The 21,043-nt window shown below is 38.7% G+C and overlaps 2 protein-coding genes across 3 annotated transcripts in view; one reads left to right on the forward strand and one right to left on the reverse strand.

Moving 5' to 3' along the window:
- LOC134737565 (filamin A-interacting protein 1-like) overlaps positions 1–20,233 on the reverse strand; it is a 50,053-nt gene extending 29,820 nt beyond the window's left edge. The window contains exon 1 of the mRNA XM_054482984.2: positions 19,914–20,233. The gene's annotated coding sequence lies outside the window, so the exon portion shown is untranslated. The remainder of the gene's footprint in view (positions 1–19,913) is intronic.
- The window catches only part of CMSS1 (cms1 ribosomal small subunit homolog), a 370,501-nt gene that overhangs the window by 38,465 nt on the left and 310,993 nt on the right, over positions 1–21,043 (forward strand). The gene's annotated exons all lie outside the window — the stretch shown is intronic.

Here is a 21,043-nt window from a genome sequence, read left to right on the forward strand (position 1 = left end):
AGAACTCATAGAACACAAAGAGTGTATGTATGAATAGTGGACGTAGACGTTGATCCCTTAAATCTCTACATGCCTGTACCCATAGAAAGTCTTTATGTACCCTCAGGGGTACATGTACCCCAGTTTAAAGACTACTGTCTTGGAGTACTCATATTCATGTTCTAGTACTGACACCACAGCATTATAGGAACATTCAGTGAATCCGCTCCAATAAAAATGGGTTGTGGAAGCTGGTTTTATGGACACAAAAGTGAGGTAATTAAATCCAAACTGGCTTAAAGCAGTATCTTATTACAGCTTTCTGTTAGAGTTTCTATTACGGCTCAGAATTGTCATAACTTACTGTGGTTTATCACTATTATTATGTGCAATACCAGTTCCTTGTTTTTTCAAAAACATCACATCTGTCATCTTCAGTATTCTTTGGTACTAACCATAATTCTGGTTCTTCATTACAAATGATACACTTAGAGGGTTTTTTCAGTTTTTATTTGCAGACACATATGTCAGCACAGATGTGTGCCTATATTTTATCTCCTCTGTGAGACACTGAGTATTAGTAATAATGCATCATATAATACACATATGAAACACATGGTATATCTAAATGCTATAACACCAGTCATACCCATAATAACTTATATTATAATTCTTACCACTTTTGATTTTATCTTATTTTTTGTACATTACAGTCAACCCTACTAAAATATAGACTTCTTGAGAACAGGATGAGTGTCAGTGTCTGATTCATTTGTGTGTCCTACAGTGTCTACCACAAAGCACTTACATGTAGAGGGAACCACATGAATGTTTTTTTGAATAAATGAAAGAATGAACAAATACTCCCTTTTGTGAAAAATACTGTAGCACTGTCCTAAGTAGTTTTATTCACTTTTTAAGAGGATGCTCTAATATTTACCATGTACATGTTTTTAGGCATTTAAGAAAATGAGATATGAGTGGGTTTCCCATCAGTGTTCTCCAAGAACATTATTTTCTCTACTTCATAGCTACAGAGCCTCTAGAAAGAATCAAGACTGTTGGAACAGGTCCTTCTCTCCTTTCTTCAGATCTCTGCATTAGAACTGTATGCGCTTGCTTGTTTGAGGAGAACAGGGTTAGGTGGTAAACGTCCACATCCTAGCCCATCAGTCTCCTTTGGCTTTATTAACTCTGCTAACAAAGGAGTGACTATTTTATGTTCTCCTCAGAGTCCAGAGATCTACTGGACAAATATGTTTGTTTATTACATAAGCAACATTGTATCAACAGCAGTGACAGTAGAAAGGAAATATCTATAATCTGACCACCCTAAAACATCAATTATGTTTCTGTTTTCACAGATTGTTTTGCAGTTTTTCAGATGCTTGGTCCATAGAAATAAACTTAGGGTGATCATCAAGCAATAAAACGAATTCCACAAGCCATTAATGGTACTGTATTGTTTCTATTAGTTTCAGAAATCAGCCAGTAAATAGAGAATAACTTCAGAGTCAGCTTAGCTTCTCATCTGTCACTTTAAGGAAGCCGATTTTTCACTATGTTCACTATGTAAATCTTGAATTTAATGTTTCTGATGTTATGAATATGGCAAGACTTTTATTCATTTAATTTACAAACAACAAAGACAGTCATTAGTACTAAGGCTATCCTGAGATGAACAGAGGCTAGAGGATCCTGTTCTCAAAGTGTTTATAGGCTATTAGGAAAGAAAAAGGAGATAGTTCCAGCACAATTCAGTAAAGGCTCCAGAGCAGTAGTTCGCAACCTTTTAGGTCTCATGACCCCTTTACACTCAAAAAATTTTGAGGACCCTGAAGAGCTTTTGAGTGGATGGGCTGTATCTATCTCTTTACTGTATTAGAAATTCAAACTAAGATTTTAAAAATACTCATTAGTGCCAGGTGCAGTGGCTCACACCTGTAATTCCAGCACTTTGGGAGGCCGAGGCAGGCAGATCACGAGGTGAGGAGATCGAGACCATCCTGGCTAACATGGTGAAACCCCGTCTCCACTAAAAATACAAAAAATTAGCTGGGCGTGGTGGCACGTGCCTGTAGTCCCAGCTACTCGGGAGGCTGAGGCAGGAGAATCGCTTGAACCCGGGAGGCAGAGGTTGCAATGAGCTGAGATCACACCACTGCACTCCAGCCTGGGCGAAAGAGCGAGACTCTGTCTCAAAAATAAAATTTAAAAAAAATCATGTTAAAAATAATAAATAATAATAAATCCGTCATCTGCTAAATAACATATATTTATGAAAAAATACTTTCACAAAATTATTTAGTGAGAAGAGTTGCGTTGTTTTACATTTCTGCAACTAATGTCTGGCTTAATTGAAGACAGCTGTATCCTCAGATCTGTTTCACACATTCCATTAGCTGTCAGAGAAATCATCACACGTCATGGAGCCTCTGGAAAACTCCATATACACTTCTGAGAGAATGAGAGAGAAAAAGGTTGTGTTATTATGAAGATATCTTTTTCACTCTCAAAGGGGGCCACACTTTAAGAACCATTACTCCAGAGGATAGACAGTTGAAACATCAGTGGCAAATTTGTCTTTCTCTGGAAAAGCGTCTGGTTTGGGCTGTCACCTTGTGCTTCTCCTGTCAGCCTTTTGCTTCATCCTGATGAAGTCCCCAAATTCACTGGCTTAGTCACTGCTTTGATGTTTCCATCATTAATAAAGCCAGTCACATGCTAACTGTCAAACATAGATGGGAGATTCTCTGCCTTCAAATGTTCTCTCCTAGTCCATAGAAAAGTCCTAAATAACAAAACTGTTTTCATAAGACATTGTGTTTTGTTTGAAACTCCAATTTGAAATAAGAGTATGGAAACCACTAAGTTGCCTGGTTTTTATAAATGGGTCCATCCATAGTGCTATGCAGTTCAGCTGACATTTAATTCATTTCAGACCTTGATGAGACAAATACAGTGACAAATACAGTGATAGCAAGGCACTGTACTTGCTGTTTGTCAGTTTTTTTCCCCAAACCTGCCTGTATTCTTGCACAGATCAATCTGATCATAACTTACAGTATTCTCCCAGTAACAACCAAATAGTGTGATGATACCAAAGCTTGTTTGGTCTTAAGATGTTTGAAACAGTGTAACAGTCACCCTAGTCCTAAGTATGTAACTTCATTTTTATGGGCTTAAATTCCTGTATTTGTTCTCATTATTCCAGAGCTAGTTTAATACATTACTTTTTCTTCCTGATTTAATATGTTGATTACTAAGCAGAAAACTGCATACATCACACTCCTTTATTTATTTTTATATCTGCTCTCACAGCTAGACTTTGATAGCCTGGTTATGATTATATCCCATTTTATCTTTTAGCAATTCTTGTCTAATACATAATTTTAACTGTGTTGCATTCATAGTAGCTGTGTTCATGGTCAAATAACCATGGATTTCTAGCAGTTTGCAGAGTAATTACATGGAATTTATTGGAAAGTTTCTTTATTTGAGATAGATTTTGGTGATCAGGCCTATAATTTATGTTTCCTTGCTTTCCTCCCTGCTTTTTCTATGGGACTTTTCACTGTTTAGTCTAAATTTTAAGAGCACTCATAAAAATAGCTACGACCGGTCTTCTTTATTCTGTGTATGCTGCTTCCTTTTATTTCCCTCACAAGTCAAAGGTTTTCTAAAAATTACAGCTACAGCATACCATAGCCATAATGTAATGTACAATTCATTTGACTTGGTCAGCAAGATCAGTAGAACAGTAACACTTTTTTTGGCATCTGCTAGTTGAATATGAGTGTACATCTGTGTCTGTTTTATGTCCTTGTCACTGAAGATCCTGTCATCATCATTGAGATCCTTTAGAGACACCATAAATGGGTCCAGACCCAGCAATTTGGGTTAATACTATTTTCCTTCATTGTGAAATAAGAATTAGGGCAGGAAGTTAAGAAGGAGGCTTTAGCTTGGTGTCAGAGGAATATATGGTAAAAATGGTATACTGTTAGTCATTACTCTTCATCACCTGAACGATTAATCTTACTAGGCTCCCCAGAGGTCAGGAGAAGTGAAATAAGATGCAAATAGTCAAATGACCCATTAATTATAAGGAGCTTGGTAGCTTTTAGCAGAGAATCAGGATTCTAAAAAGAGGTACTGAAATCCTCAAATTGAGCACAAGGACTGGAATTGGGGCAAATCTCACTCTTTTAAGAGCAGAAAAAGGAGCAAAGTAACTGAGAAAAAGGGTCTCCAAAAGGTGAGGTTCCAGAACCAGTAAAAGGCCAGTCTGAGGGTCCACAGGCACAGAACTTGGGTAGTTAGGCAGCTACAAGGAGAATATTTTCATCTTGAGAACAAAGGAGGTGCCCATGATTCTGGGCTAGAAAAGACACTGTCCATGCCGCTATGAAAGGGCCAGGTGGAGACTTGAAAAGATGCTCAGGCTAGACCTGGAAGAAGAAACTGGAACTGACAGGGGAGTGACAACAAGTACAGCACATGTAAATTTGTACCAGGATAATTACTGCCTAAATAATGTGTTTTGACTTCTGCAATACTGTATTGTTAGGGAGCTTTCTAGTAAGAACCTTTGGACAATGGATGTTCATTTAATACCGTGAATATTGTGCCTCTCCTGTCACTCTTTTAATTTTTCTTATTAAAAATACCTACTCAAATGAATTTTTCTTTATGCCATTTACTCAGATGACATCTATCAAGAAGGAGCTTTTAAAAAAATTACTGTGAATACACTGCTGTGCTAGAGAGTCTACTCATTTTTCTCACTTTTCTTTTTGTTTTCCTCCCCCACCCCCTGCTCCCACCACCACTCGGAATTGGGGTTCTTGATTATTTAGAAAAGATCCCTTAAATCAAAGTTTCCTCTTTTCCATACTTTCCATTTTGATTGTTAGTACACCCCCGCCCTCCCAAAAAAAATTACCTGTCTTCCAACAGATTAAGACTTTAGGTCTTTGTCAGACCAACAGTTTCAGGTAGACGTCCCCTTAATCCTCCAAAGCCTACCTGGGCCTTCCACAGCCATGATGCCTTCCCCTGGCTGCCCTGTCCCTCTAGGGAGAAGTATTCAAAAAGCCACTCAGCATGTGATGCCTTGTATTATCACAGATGTGTGTGTATTCCTGAAAGTGCCTCCTGGTTCATGGCATATAGAGCTGCCTTTACACCTAGCATTGTGATGGTGCTCCTCCTGGGCTTGTCCTCAGGTTCCTAATGCTATCATTGTTTATCATTGTCTCCATTCCTTCCTCCCACTCTCTGCAGTTGATTTTGTACTCTCTGTGATCTGCGTTCTTCTGTATCTTGTCTGTTTGCCCAAGGTAGCCTTCTTTAAGACAGGGATAATGCCTTCCCTACTGCCTGTTCCCTATTACCCCCAGCAAGAGATTGCAGTAAACAGTGCAGGTGGCAGAGGGCAGGTGGAATGACTGACAGCATGTACACTCTCCAGTACCGAAGCACCAATAGGAACGAGACAGTGGAAAACTGAGAGGCAGGGCAGGGCAGTGCAGAGCGAGAAATTCGGACTCTGGAGTTCAGTTTTTGCAGCTGAATCCTGGCTTTCCAACTTCTGTCTATTGTGACTTGAGCAAGCAATTTAACCTCCCTACAAGTCTCATTTTCTTCTTCTGTAGAATGGGGATAATATTAGAGCCTCCCTCACAATAGGGTTGTTCTGAGGATTAATAAAAAACAATCCATACAAAAAGTCCTTATCATACTGCCTGGCACAATACATGTCAGTTCTCATTAGAAGTAGGATGGTGAGTACTAAAAGAGTAGGTTTTAGATGTTCTCACCACAAAAAAATGATAAGTATGTAAGGTAACAAATATGCTAATTAGCTTGATTTAGCCATTCCACAATATCTAGATATATAAAAACATCATGTTATAGGCTCTAAATATAGTTTTAATTTTCATTTAAAAAAATCAAATAAAATAATTAAAAATAAAAGTGCTACTTGCTTGCCATATTGGAAAAAAAAGTAGGACAGTGAGACAACACAGATGAGCACATCAGTCACAATGAGCTGGCCTAAAGTAGGGTTCAGCTGGGGGAAGAATAGCACAAATCACATTGGAATGAAAGATATGACTACATAATGTTTATTGCAGTCTATTTTAAGGCTTTTCATGGATCTTTTCAGCTGTGCACATGGTTAGTCATAATGATTGTCATTTTAGGTCAGAGTTTCTCAGCCTTAGCATTGTTGACATTTTGGTTAATTCTTTGTTGTAGGGGCTGTCCTGTACACTGTAGGATGTTTAGCAGCATCCTTGATCTCTACCTACTAAATGCCAGGAGTAACACAGTACCTTCAGCTCAGTTGTGACACCTACTGAATGTCTCCAGACAACTACTGAATGTCTCCAGACATTGCAGAGAAATTGAGTCTGGTTGAGAAGTCACTATTTTAGGGCATAATTTTTGGGTAGACTGTTAGATTCTTTGTATTCATTGTCTCTGGCCTGTATAACTCTTCTTAATTATCTGCTGCTCAAATGTATTTGGGATCAGCCACTGTCTTCCATTTCTCTTTTGCTCACAGATCTACTCCACAGCTCTTCTCCCTTCCTGGAAGAGAATGATGCTGTGAATGTCCAGTATCCAATGAAATGCCAGCATATCAAAATGGATGCTAATAGTTGACCTTCCCAAAGCCTCACTGATGCTCGGCTCATCTTACTCCTGCTCTTCATTTTTTGGATGTGAATGTGTACTTTGTCTGCTGGGTTTAGATACTCATAGACTTGGTCTACTTAGGCAGCGGTCCCCAACCTTTTTGGCACCAGGGACCAGTTTTGTCAAAGACAGTTTTTCCATGGATGTGGGAGAGGGTGGTGGTGGATGGTTGTGGGATGAAACTGTCCCACTCAGATCATCAGGCATTAGATTCTCATAAGGAGCATGCAACCTAGATCCCTCACCTGCGCAGTTCACAATAGGGTTCACACTCCTATGAGAACCTAATGTTGCTGCTGATCTAACAGGAGGCAGAGTTCAGGCAGTAATGCTGCCTCATCCTGCTGCTCACCTCCTGCTATGTGACCCAGTAATAGGCCTCAAACTGGTACTGGTCTTCGGCCCTGGGGTTGGGGACTCCTGTACTTGGGGACTCAAAGTCTGGGTTGATTGACTGGGTTAGTACACTGTATATACTATTCCTGGGCTTGGTTTCCATAGTCAAAAATGTCAGGAAGACTATTAAGGATATTTTATAATTTTTTTTTGAGCTCTTCAGAAGAAAATACAAAGCAGCAGATTGAAAGATACCCTAGTTGTCTGAGAAATAGGTCATTTGGGGTTTTCATATTGTTGGATAATTAATTTTTCAGTCTGTTTTGTGTACTTTTAACTCTTTAAATTTCAATTATGGATTTTTAAATTAAATTAGTATTCCTAAATATTTGACACATATTTCAAAATGTGTGTATTAAAAGGTATACTAGGAACAGTCTTCCTCTTACCACATTGTTCATCTCCCCAACTGTAACCACTGATATTAGTTTCTCTTATGTACTTGTAGAGTTTCTTTATGAGTACATAAGCAAACATAAATAAAGATTCTTATGCTCTCCCCTTTTTACACAAAAGTAGCTTACAAACACTGTTCCTCAGCATCTTGTTTTTTGCAGCCAAACATTTCTTGGAGATCTTTCCATTGGATCAGTGTTCTTAAGCAGGGGCAGGAAAAGGAAATAAAAATAAACATGATTGCTAAATACATCTTTACAACTTCATGCTAAAGAAATTAAACTTTGTAGGATCTATTTTTAATGGAATTAATATGTAGGAGGTATGGGAGACATATACTTTTGCTGTTTTGAAATTATTAAGATAGATTGTAACAGTAAGATTATTTGACTTATAACAACACCTTGAGTGTTGTATATCTATCTTTATAATGTCTGTGTATAGCACATGCATTTATTTTCTTAGTTGAAAAACTGAGGCCCAGGCAGATTAAATACCATGCAAGGCCATCATTATGGTGGCCCTGGAACTGGAACTAGAGTGTGAGACTTGGCTTATAAAGAGAAGGAAACAAGCATATTGAAGGTCTACTCTGTGCCACTAGATCTCACTTAATACTTATAGCAACTTTATGAGCTAAGTAGTAGTATTCTCATTTTGCAGATGGAGGAGAGACCAAACAACTAAAATTTAGAGAGGTTAAATAATTTTCCAAACATTACAGGTAACAGACCAGAATAAAAATTCACTGGCTGCAAAGTCTGTGTTCTTTCTACCTAACAACCAGGCTACATGCTAGAAACCCCAGACAAAAAATGTTGACCTCAGAAGAGTTTCCTCTTATCCCATACCATGTTTTTGGTATTCATTTGTTCATTCCCATGCTTTCTGCTTCACCCACTTGGCTCCCTGACCCCTTCTACTGTTCTCCTCTTTGCTCACTCTGCTCCTCTGCCCGCTCACCAGCTTCTTTGCTGTTCCTCAAACAGAACACAGCATGGTGTGCTTTTGTGCTTGCTGTCTCCCCAGGAACCACTGGATTCCCCCTCACCTCATTAGTACCACCTGGCATACTATATTTTATGTATTTATTGATTACTGTCTCTCCTACTAGAATGTAAACTTCATGCAGGTTATGGTGTGTGTGTATGTGCGCGCACACGCATCTAATTCAATGATTAGTCAATCATTGGTCTGTTTTATTCAACACTGTATTTCTGGTAGGGAACAGTACCTGGTACTTAATTGGTATTCAATAAATATTTGAACAAATATCTCTTCTATTTTTGAAATAGGTACCATATTTGAAAGCATGGGTATAACTAAGCAATAGACATATAGTAGGCCCTCCTCTCTATAGTCTAGGAATAACAGCTGGTTGAACAATTTTTATATGCCGTGTACCGTGTTAGTCCTGGAAACAGTCATAGAAGGCAGGTATTACCGTCTTCTTATTTTACAAATAAGAACTGAGGCTCAAAAAAGTTAATTTGCCACAGGTCCTGGTGAGTAATTGGCGGAGCCAGAATGCCAGTGTAGTTTTTACTCCAAATCCTGTTTCTCACCCCATTACATACATCCACACTTCCTATCTCATATATTATATCTCATGAGCCATCCTCTCCAGTGAATTTCTGTGCTGTAATATTCTGCCTGTCAAAGATCCCAAATCACCACCACTAGCAATTCAGTGTTGTGTCACAGTATTTCCTATAGGTTCATGGCTACTTTGAGCCTTGATCCTGAGACATTAGCAAATATTCTCTTAGTCATTATAATAATATAGCAAATTTCGTCATTTGGCATAAATTCATAATTATTTTTGGATGGTTTAAAAAATTGTGACTTTGCCAGTAATAACATCTCATGTTCCCCAGAGGTGGTGGGTTTGTCATAAATACCATTTCCATAGAACATTTCAAGGAACCTAAAGTTCTTGGAAAATATTTTTAACAGGCAGCCATTTCTCTGACAGACTTCAAGGGCATAATACTATATATATATCCTTAGAAATATGTGTGTATGTATTTTATCTTATTAAGAATATTTTTTTTTTATTGCTCACAATCCATTTATATTTCAATGATCCTTTTGTATTTTAGCAGATTAAAGAATCCAGGAATGGTTCTTTAGAAAATCATTCCAATGTAGCTGTTAGATTTTGTTTTTAACCTCCATTAGTCCCTTTTTTCTCTTCCCAGGTCACAGGTTATTTTCATTCAGATATTGCACATGGGCATTATGGAGGATTTAGTAAGATTCCTTCTCTTAACCCTTACTCTTCGTTGGGCTGCTTTTCTTTCCTTTATTCTCTCCTTTATTCTCTCCTTTGTAAAAAGCATGTATCCTTTTCCAGAACTTATTCTGAGCAAAAAGTTAAAACTTTTTTTAAGCCTCTGTTTTGTTTTGTTTTGTTTTGTTTAAAGGCTTTCCTTTTTTATGTGGCTTTCTTACCTTAATTGTTGTTCAGTTCACCACATTTAATAAAAAGCCAAAGCAGGGGCCAGTCACGTACCAGAATGGATAAGTTCACTGGTTTTCACCTCCTTGTAGTCTGGCTGCCTACAGAGGCAGTGGCTAAAGTGGTATGCTTGGGAAACCAAACGTTTCCTAACTTGTTAGTGGGAAATTCAAACTTCAGAAATTTAGAAACCACAACAACAGATGCCTATGTTTTACTGTGACTACTGAAGTCACACAGTTTGCCATAGAACCAGGATAGATAGCAGCCTGAAGAGTATAAAATGTGAAACATTTTGATCCTTAAAGGACTTTTTTGGGTCCTCCATTTTAGCTGTCATAAATCAGTAAACAAGGAGCAAGGAAAATAGGGAAATTTAATACATTTAAGAGTACTTAGAGGTTCAGGCAGTTAGAGGATGAGGGTTAATGTGTGGCTTGGCTTCCTGCTGAGTAAACAATTAGGTCATGAGCCACAGTGAGCATCCTACTTCTACCTTTACCCACTCTTCCTAGTTCCTGAGGATGATTGGTTTATATCTCTTCCATGATTTTTGGAAAGTGAGAGTTTGGGCCATATGCCATCTCTACTTACAGACAGGTGGAAAAGTTTTATTCTGTAATCTGCTGGAACATGAATGACCATTTTTCTTGTGGTCTGTGTTTTGCTTGTCCTTTTGTATGCTTTGTACAAATTAAAATTATTTTGGTTATCTGAACCTTGTTTAATTTTCCCTTGACTGTAACTCCAGAGCATTTGGGTTATGTTTTCCTTTTCAGCAACTTCTGAATACTGAGAAGACAGAAAATGCATAAACAGTCTGATCATACTTCCTTTCCTGTAAGTTGGTTTCTTTTAAGATGAACATGTTCTAGAGGATATTAAGCTTGCATAGCAAGGAGTAATTCCATCAAAATATGACAGTGGTCAACAGCATATCTGCTAGAGGTGAGAGCAGTAACTGTACCCCACTTCTCTTGGCCCTGGGTCTGCTGCTTATACTGTCCCTGAGCAGGAGTTTCACCCATTTAGTTTATCTATGTGAGAAATGTTCTGTTTGTGGCAGTTAAAGAAATGGCTGTAGTATACCTCATGTATGTGCTATTTGAATACCATCGATTTTTGCCCTGACCATATCTTATCTTGTGATTTGAATTTTAAGAGAAGGCAAACTATCTCAGGTTTTAGTAGCTGAAAAAAGGGTTTTTGAAAAAAGCTCTGGCTTCACTATTCATCGCTTTTTAAAGTTTACTATTTCACAGCTAAAAACAAAGGAAGCAGAACCCCAGGTATTAAACAGTTGAAAAGCCACATATCTGATGGACAGGAAATCTTGGACCAAAATCTGCTAGTGACATAACTATCTGACCTTACCTCATCTGCTTGTCACCTTAGCTGAACATGGGAAGAGCAGTGCAATTTTGTCTCTAAGGTGTACAAAGCCTTTGGCAATCTCAAATCTCAGTTCCACAAAATAAATACTCCCAACAACCTTTAGAGTCCTTTCCTCCCTTCTTTCCTATATAGCACTGTATACAAATTCACATGTCAAGAGATTTTATGGCTCATCAAGTTTAATGGTTCAAAAGAATGGAAAACCATAATTGGAATTCCATGGGATTCAGATTTATTTGAGTCTGTTGTAGTTTACATGTTATAAGTATGCTGTAAAAGCAAATAAGTACTTAAACTGTTATACTAAATTCAAAGTACAATTAAACTGAAAAATTAACACCTAGGCAAAAAGTATTTAGACTGTTAATTTCAAAAGAGACTCTTCATTGTTTGTGGCTAGGATCTGATATAAGCCATTTAGCCCAAGTTGTAAAGATTTGTCTTACAGATTTGTTTTTTGTGGGTGCATGGTAAAACAGGGAGATTCCAAACTAGCTTTTAAAAAGCCTTTTGCAGTCACCAGCTCTCTTTGGTCCTTTACCTGCTCAGGAAGTTGTTTCTTACTTCAGATGAGTAAGACATTTTTAGGAAACTTCTTGTGGGTTTCTCACAGGAGGGACTGACTGCCTTGTAGCAGGGAAATCAAGGTAAAGGGTAACCTCTCTTTACAGAGTGGATAAGGTTAGGCACGCTAGAGACAGATCTTCAACAAGCTTAATCCTTTACTCCACTTCACAGCTGGGTGTCTGAGAACAGGAATTCTTCATGACTGCATCCTACAAAGGACCTCCTCTTTGGCCTGAGACAGCCCCCCTATATGTCAGCCCTGCAGCACCAGATGATGAAGGAGCATCATCCCTATGGATAGACTAGCATAACCAGAAGAGTAACAGTATCTGCTATAGGTTTGGCACTGTGCCAACTGCTTCATCACATTTAAGCTTCAGGTTAAGAAGTGATCACATTTAAACTTCAGGTTAAGAAGTGATGTTACCTTAAGCTGCCTTCCTTTCTGCATAAGTCCAGGTTGTTCTGAAGGCCAAATAATGGGTTTTTAAACTACAGTTTGGGTGTTCTGATCTTGGCACAAGCCTTATTTGTCTTTTAACCTCAGGTTCTCCTTTCATAGTAGACTTCTGAAGAATAAGTCTGCCATCGTTTTTGGAATGCTTCATTCAGTCATCTCCATTTACATTTCAGTTCCCATCTTTTCCATGAATGTTTCTTAACTTGTCTAACCCTGGCTGATTTTCCTTTTCTAAGTCCCCACAGCCCTTACAGCTTTATTACCTAAATATTCTATATTATTTTGTACTGCTTTCTAATTTGTTTTAGTATATTACTTTTGCCATTAAGCCAACTGTAAGCTCCTTAAAGGAATGATACCTCTGTATCCCTCATATGGGTTGAACTCTGTACATACTTGACCAAATGATTGAGAGGTAAAAAGAACCACTTCCTAGGGGAGCATAACCATCCCTTAGGCTGAGTGGTACCTAAAGTTCTCAGAATTACTTGTTATTAGAATGGAAGAAGGACAAGTAGAGTTTTCTTCCTCTTGTTCTTGTCACTTCTGGAAGGAGAACCATTTAGTGAAGAGAAGAATTCACTTGGAGACAAATTTAATTAAAGTCCAGATGGGGGAAATTGGCCAGAGAATCTTAACTTTGCCTGTGATTCTTTGCATCTGTGTTCAGCCTAACGAATTTTATTGAACTGTAAAAAGAATTTTATGGGGCAGAATTTGGGGGGAGATTAGTGGAGCCCCAAATCACTTGACAAAGTTACTCTCACTTTTATTTGAAAGCCTCAAGAATAATATGTGACTTCAAACATAATGTATTTATTTTAATATTATGAGTATTTGAAAAGTAGATAATCTTCCTTTTAGCAGCAGTAGATTCATTTTCACAAAATTCCACAGAGTAATTCACTTCTTCTGCCATTCCCAATTAACAGACTAACAAGTTAAGACTAAGGGACTTCCACAGTATCTCACTGAATGGGTGTTTGTCTTCAGCAAGAAACTAGCAACTTTCTCATGTTCTCCCTAGGCTCCTAGACCAAGCAACTCCTTCCTTTTCTTCAAATTTAACAGGCAGACACTTAAGTCTTGCGAGCCCAAATGTGATGTTTTACATTCCACTTATGATCTCTGCTCAGAGATTTGTTTTTGTTTTGATTCACATAAAAACGAATTTTAAAAAGAAAGAGAAAAACATATTTCACCTTTAAACTTTTGTTCCAGGACTGGTGGGCCATGAGACACAATAAATCTGGCAGATTTGCTTCTGCCAGGGCAGCCCATCTTAGAGTACTGACCTCAACCTTGAGGCTGCTTTAGATACAGTGATTTGGAGCTCTCAGAGGCCCAAGTGCTACAGCTATGTTCATCTTTTCTCCATTTACATGTGGACTCTTTCTCTCAAATTACCCTCATTTTCTTTAGCTAATTTGTCTCTGTAGCAATATAATCGGTAGCTTTTATTTTTATATTGTCTCTTCTCTACTTGATCAGAGTTCCCATGAGGGTTATTGCTCATTATTCAATCTTTATTGAGTACTGAGAAATACTTGGGGTGGATGACATTGTTCCCTTTTTTGTAGTTTGTAGAAACCAAGGGAACAGGAGGCTCACCCAGTAAATGGATGGCAGAGCTAAGAAGAGTAGAACTCTGATTTATCGACCCATTATTCTTACTCTTTTAGTCTCACCATTGAGACACTAACATTTATCCCTGTCAATTCAGTGTCACTATTCAGCAAGGTTGGCCATTGACTATATTCTTTTGAAGTTTTTATAAGCATTCTCCCACATTGTTTATCTCTACTTAGTTTTTATGTGTAGCTGATCTCTCCTACCTTCATTGCATTACCAGTCCATTAAAATACAGCAGGGATGGGACCATAATTGAAGTTGTTGTCCAAGAGCTGCTCGTGATCTTGGTCCTTGTCATTAATGTGGTACCAGTCCATGCTAGTAGCTATAGCTGGGTTAGTGACATGGTATGATGTGTGGTGAACTTAGTTGCTGGGCCTGTTGTCATGCCTTGTGCTTAGCTCAGTAAATGTTTGCTACTGCTGAGGAGAATTATAAGCCCTAGGCTAGCTTCACAGGTTGACATTGGAGTAACTTTGAAATTAAACAAAAATCACTCTTCTGTAAAATCTGGGAGATACACTGGGTTACCCACAGCAACTTTGGAATTAAGTACATGCTTGGGAAAAGGCAGTCTGCTGCATGGCAAAGATAAGCCATTTGTGCCCCATAAGTGCATCTTCCAGGCCTTCACCTGAGGCACAGAGATTAGAGAAATTCAGAGGAGTCCACCCTTCATTAACCACTGCACTGTGTTCTTCCATATTTTGCTTGAAGGCCATTCCATGCCCCCGGGTGACTCACCTGGTACTCTTTCACCAGGTATACAAAGTCTCATTTTATTGGGGAGGGAGTTAAACTGAGGTAGATGAAGATGGGCAGAAAAGCATCTGACTTAGTCTGCCTATATAACATACGCTGCTGTACAAAGCAGATTTCGCTGCCTTGACTTAACCTGAGCCTAACTTGGTGTCTAGTTTTTCTGACTTAACCTGAGCCTAACTTGGTTTCTAGTTAAGTCACTGCCTTGACTTAACCTGAGCCTAACTGGTTTCTGTAAGTCACTTCCATATGGTTGCTTTAAGTAGTGGCTGAGATTTGTTTTCAGCTCCTAAACAAAATCTAGAAGAAGGGGCCCTCCACAGCCCACTGTTTGCAGAAACACTTTTTTTTTTTTTAATCAAATAAGCACTTCTAGGTTGTAATTTGTTCGTATATTTATCCAACACCTTTTTTGTCCCAGCAACACACCTACTAATTGTACCTCGGTACTTTCCTAGGCACTGGAGGTAAAGCTGGTTGTAAAACTGACCCTGAAGGAGTTTATAGTCCAAGAGACAGATAATAAGCAAATAAATCATTAATGAGTAATTTAATGTCACATCACAGTGCACAGTTTGAAGGAAAATAAAGCAGGGTAAGTACCACCAGGAGCTTGTAGCCTTCATAGGTGACTTCCTCTGCAGTTTTGGGGGAGGTTGTTTTGAAGGCATTGAGTCACTTTGAATTTTGAAAGGGATCCTGCTAGCTGGGGACGTCTGAGGAGTGCAAAATGCTTAGCTGGAAGATACTAATAGAAGGTCATTTGTCAAGTTAGTGGTTCAGACTTAAATGTCTTTGACCACAGAGTACACAGTCTTTCCAGGGCACCTCTCACCTTCCAAGTAGAGAGTGGGATTTGCCAGCCGGAGGACCTTTAAATACACTTATTTTTTGTTTTCTCTTTCCTCCCTTTATCACCTCCCTTCTGTTGTTGTAGCCTGATTAAATTGTATTGATTTTCACAATGCTTCCTTATCCTTTGCTTTTTTATTGCTTATACTTAAGAACTTTGAACCTTTCTACTTTCTTTTTTTAATGGATTTTACATCTAAATTAACACCTACAGTACTGAGGCTTTTTCTGGGGCTTCTGTTCTCCTCTCTTCCTAGCACTAATAAAGGAAAAACTACTGGTGAGCTGTAGCCCAAGAACGCAGGGGGCCCTGGCCCTACCTCTGCATAGCTGTGTCTCTGGGGCAAGTCACACTGTGGACATCAGTTTCTTCTGTAAAGTGAGGCATTTGGATCAGATGACCTCCATTGCCCCTTCCAGATGTAAAATTCTGTGGATATTCTGTGCCAGGACTGTGTGTGTGTGTGTGTGTGTGTGTGTGTGTGTGTGTGTGTGTGAGACTCTGGGGCCTGGGGTCTGTGTGTGTGTGTGTGTGTGTGTGTGTGTGTGAGACTCTGGGGCCTGGGGTATCCCATTTTCCATATAGTCAAGTACCTTATCAAGGTACTTCTCAAATTCATAGTTGAATGTTTGCTGTTCTGATGTAATGTATGCTTTCTTTTGCTGATAATAACTCCTTTAGGCTAGAATAAGCAGTTATCATAAACAGACACAAGGAGTTGAGGTATGTCTGCATCCTGTCTGTCGCAATCATACACTTACCTATCTACTCCTCTACTTACCTCCCTATACTGCTCCCCCGCCTGCCCCCACAAACACATCATTCCCCAAGCTTGTTAAAAAAAAAAAAATTCTATACTTAACAATTAATCATATTTTGGAGCCAGTAGAGCATAGAAGTGTGAGGATGGTCAGACTGGAAAAAGAACACTCCTAATGTGTTCTCGTTCTTGGGCTCAGAATTAAAACTGCTGCTGTCCTATCTTAATCTGCTAAAGCATCTCAGAGAACAAGCATGAAGAGGGAGTGTTTCTCATATCTGAAAAAGAAACCAGGGACTTTCCTTGGTGAGCCTTCCCATCTTTGTTTGCCCAGCTTTCCCAGGCAGAGATGATGTTAGTGCAGATTAAAGTCAAGGAGAATCTCAACTCTTTTTTTTAAAAAAAAGGAAGGATGTGCAAAGGCTGATAAGTGTTGGTGATAATCTGCTAGGAATTAGTGTACCTAACAAAATGATTCAAAACGTGAATGTCCCACCTCATTTTAAGTAGAAAATGACCAGCCATAGGAGGTTCTAAAAGTCATTGCAGCACACTTTAAGCATAAGCGACTGGGTTGGTGGCTAGAAAATGCTGTGGTGATGACAGCAGCAACCACAGCAATATTGCTTTGAAGGTTTGTGATGCTGGCTGCATATGCAGTGTCTCTTCATCTTTAAATCCTTATTTAAATATAATTTACAACAACTAAACAATCAGTTTAAATTGAAGCTGAATTCATAGTCAAATACAAATTAAATGGACCCTAAAATCATTTAAAATTAATATGTCCAACAGATAAGGTAGGGTGTATTAGATTTTTTCAAAGATGACAGGCTCTGTGAACAACAGATGGGGCCATTTCAGTTCCTGAAGCAGATTGAGACCAATATTGCTTTACATCCACAATATCCAGTCTTTTATAAACAGTTCTCTTCTTGCCCTCCTTCCTTTTTCCTTTAAATAGGAGCAGCTGTATTTTTTTTTTCTATTCACCTTGTAAAATGTTCACTTTGCCCTGAAGCACTAGACATGGACAGAACATGACCTAAGAAGAATTATTGGAATCTTATTCTTCCTCCTACATTTTCAGTTTTTTTCTTAAATCTCAAAATCCATTTATTACCAAAGGCAGTTTTTTGGAGGGGAAATTACAGCAGAGAACCCTTAAACAAAATTTATAGCCTTTTGAGAAGGCAAATTAATGGGAACTGCAAGAGAACTGGAAAATTAAGTCAAGGCTTGATTTGTGTTTTCATACTGGCTGTTACTATAGTCTCCATCACAGCATTAGGAAAATAGCACAAACATACCAGGGCTTAACAGTTAAGGTTAATCACCACAAAAGTGCAAATGAACTTACTAAGCATAAAATTATTATGTGCTTTATTTGGAAGTGTAGAAATTCACATTCATTCTATCAAAAACATTCTTCCATCATACAGATTGTCCCAAGGACTAAGAAATTGCTCACCCAAAGAGCCCACTGTGAGATAGAGTATCCATGATAAGTCATACTTAGCTTTCAGTTTTAAAAGAGGTCTTAATATGTGATTGTTCTTTGAACCATGCTTTAAAGTTAATAAATGGGAAAAAGTGTGGAATATTAAAGAGTGTTATTTTTAAATTTTAAAAAATTGATGCTTGCCTGCTTTAAAAAAATAAAAGGCAGACACTGGGAAACACAGCTGTTAGAGTTTTGATGGAAGTTATGATTTTCAACAGTTGAGTTGTAGTTTATGGTACAGATGGTACTCTGGGTATAGCTGAAACAATAATTGATGGTCTCTGTTTGTCTCTTCCTCTATTAGATTCAGAAGAGCAGAATATCTTTTTTCCAGGGCAGGAATTTTTCAGTTTCCAATTACTGCTTATATCAGATAAACAACTCTTCCATTGCAAATTCTGTACCTCTCCACAGTGACATGGGTGTTGGCCCCGCTCTTCTCATTATGGTAGGCTTCCCTAGGTTTGAAATAGTAGTTTGTGGAAAATCCTACTTCTCAGTACTAACCTGCAGTTTATATAGCCTATCCTCAGGCCAAATAACATATCATTTTTCTTTTAAAATATGAAAACCAAAGTCTTGCATTGCTCCAAACAAAATTAGCAAAAACAAAAAAACTCCTATGAGGCAAAAATGATAGGCACCAATGTCATATACTTTTAAAAACCCTCCAACAGAAATTATTAGAAATACACAGATATAACCCACATTTTGAGTATTTTTAAATGCTGTGTTTCAATGATAAAATCTGGGATCTGACATTTTCTTCTGACAATTAAATATAAAAACATGAGTTTTTAACACACACATACACCTCAGTGGTTATAGTGCTCTGCTCCTCTGTTAAACTTTTACTGTACATCCAAACAGTTATCTTATATGGTCATTTTAGTGCCAACTAAAATGCCAGCATTTTAAAATCTCAGAGTAAATATAAATGGCAGCCTATGAATTCTGAGTTTGAATTGTATATACTTATAAAACATAGAGACTGTTTTAAAAGGGACAATTCTGTCACATAGTTGTTAAAGTTTTATTTTACAGTATATGTTTAGACCAGATAAGGACTGAATGATGAATCAGTTTTTCATCTCCTATTCCAGTGTTCTAAAGTTGACATAACCTTTTATTTTTAATTCCTACGTTGACTTTTAGTTGGAAAAAATGAAGTAAAATATGGAGATTTTTCTGCCAAGTGTTCAGTTATCATACTGTTAAGAGTTCATTGGTAACAAGAGCCTCTTCAGGATTTAGATGTAACTAATTATGGTTTAAAATGCTTCTGATTAATACAGTTACTCCATAAGTTTTACCTTTTAAATTGGCATTTTTTACATAATATACTACTATCCAAAATATTATCCTAGAAATGATAGCTGTAAGTGAGGTTTGTCATTTTTCCAATGCCTGGACTTGAAGCAGAAAGTTAGAACTCAAAACTATGATAGTTACTTCCTTGTACAAATTGACATATGCTTTTACGACAAAATAGCGTTTGCACGATTTTTTGAAGCTTAAAAAGATTTTACTTTTTAAGTTAGATTCGTCTTAATTCCAAGATGTATTCCTAACAGTGTTTTTCTAGTCGTTTATATTAACATGTACAAAAAGAGGGGAAAACCTGGCACTAACAAATTTTCGCATTCTGCTCATGTAAGACAAGCGAGTTTGAGTCCGGAGGAGAGAGAGGATTGCTGCAGTACAATATAGTCTCCCCCACCCTTTCCCCAAAGATTTCTCAATATGGGCAGGATTCAATGTGTAGCTCACTTGGAAAGCGTATGTAATACAGTCAGCTCCCACCTCTCAACATTTAAAAATTAAATCTCTAATCTGTTTTCTCCGCCAGAGAAAACTTTTACTTTCAAGTTTTGTGTGAGTTGGAAACGGTTTTGAACCTAGAATTCATTGGATGCGCTTTGCGAAACCTGTCTGCAGTTTGTGATGCTGAGACAGCTTTAACAGCCACCCACAGACTTGCTACCTGGCTGTCTGACAGCAGTGCCCCTTGGTGGAGCGGAGTTGCTCTCCCGGGCTTACCTGAGCTGCCTGCGCCGGGGCCGGGCGGGGGCCGGGCCGGGGCCGCTGTAGTGCCGCGCTGCGAGCCGGCTGTGCGCGCTCCGGGAGTCGCCCGAACAATGCGAGCGGGGCGCTGAGCGCGCCCGGCCTATGGGCGTTACGTCACTGTTCTGCCTTATAAGGCGCTCCGCGTGTGCGGCGCTGTCGGCGGGGGCGCCGGTGACCGCGAGACCCTCGGCCGCGGCGGCGGCGCAGCCACACACCCCGCTCCCGCGGATGTTCCGGCCGTGTGAACGGACCGTGGTTACCGGCTCCCAGCGGAGGGAATGAGCGGCGGGCCAGGGACGCCGGCGCCCTGCTGTCGGGCTAACCAAGTCATTGGGAGGCAGGGTCGATCCGCTTGTAGCTTTTTTCCCTCTGGGTCCCTAAAGCTATTGTTGCTTCAGGGACTTCAATACACATCCTGTTATTCTTATGTAAACTTTTGTAAATTCATGATACTTTTTTTTTTTTTTTTTTTTGGTTGCTGGGGGTAGGCGGAAGAGGGAAAGGAGAAGTCTGGGGTTTCGTGGAGACATCTCTGGGGGTAATTTAGACTTCAAACCTTCTCTTTCCTCTTTGTAATGAGTAGGGGTCCTCAGAGGATGGTGTTTTCTTTCCTGATGATGTAACTACCAAACAATTCTTCAAGTGATGATGGAAAGGCCAGATGAAATCTTATTTTTTTCAGTGTTTTTCCTGAAAGAACCTCCTCTTTCCCCGTTTCTGCATGCTTGTGTTTTAACGAAAGCAGTTAAAACTATCATTTTTTGGCAGGGAAAAAATTTTTAAAGAAATTAAATGTTTTGTGCTGTACTTTCAAGACAACGTATAAAATTAGAACTTTAGAGCCAGTTTTAATGTTTGTTCTCTTCTACCGGCAAACAAAATAAAGCCAAAAATAACCATGTGAAGAAAAAAGAAATTAGCCACATGTGATTGAATTAAGAATATTATCCTCTAGTATGGGGTAGATTTACTTGTACAAATCCTACTTCTTGTGAATGAGAATTCACCTCTGAATTATAAGAGAAGTCATACCTAAAGTTCTAACCCAACTATATGAATCTGCTAAATAAATTAGGGACGTGGCATTCTTATTTGCAAGCTTC

This window comes from Pongo pygmaeus, chromosome 2 (genome assembly GCF_028885625.2).
Source record: "Pongo pygmaeus isolate AG05252 chromosome 2, NHGRI_mPonPyg2-v2.0_pri, whole genome shotgun sequence".
Classification (NCBI taxonomy): Eukaryota; Metazoa; Chordata; class Mammalia; order Primates; family Hominidae; genus Pongo; species Pongo pygmaeus.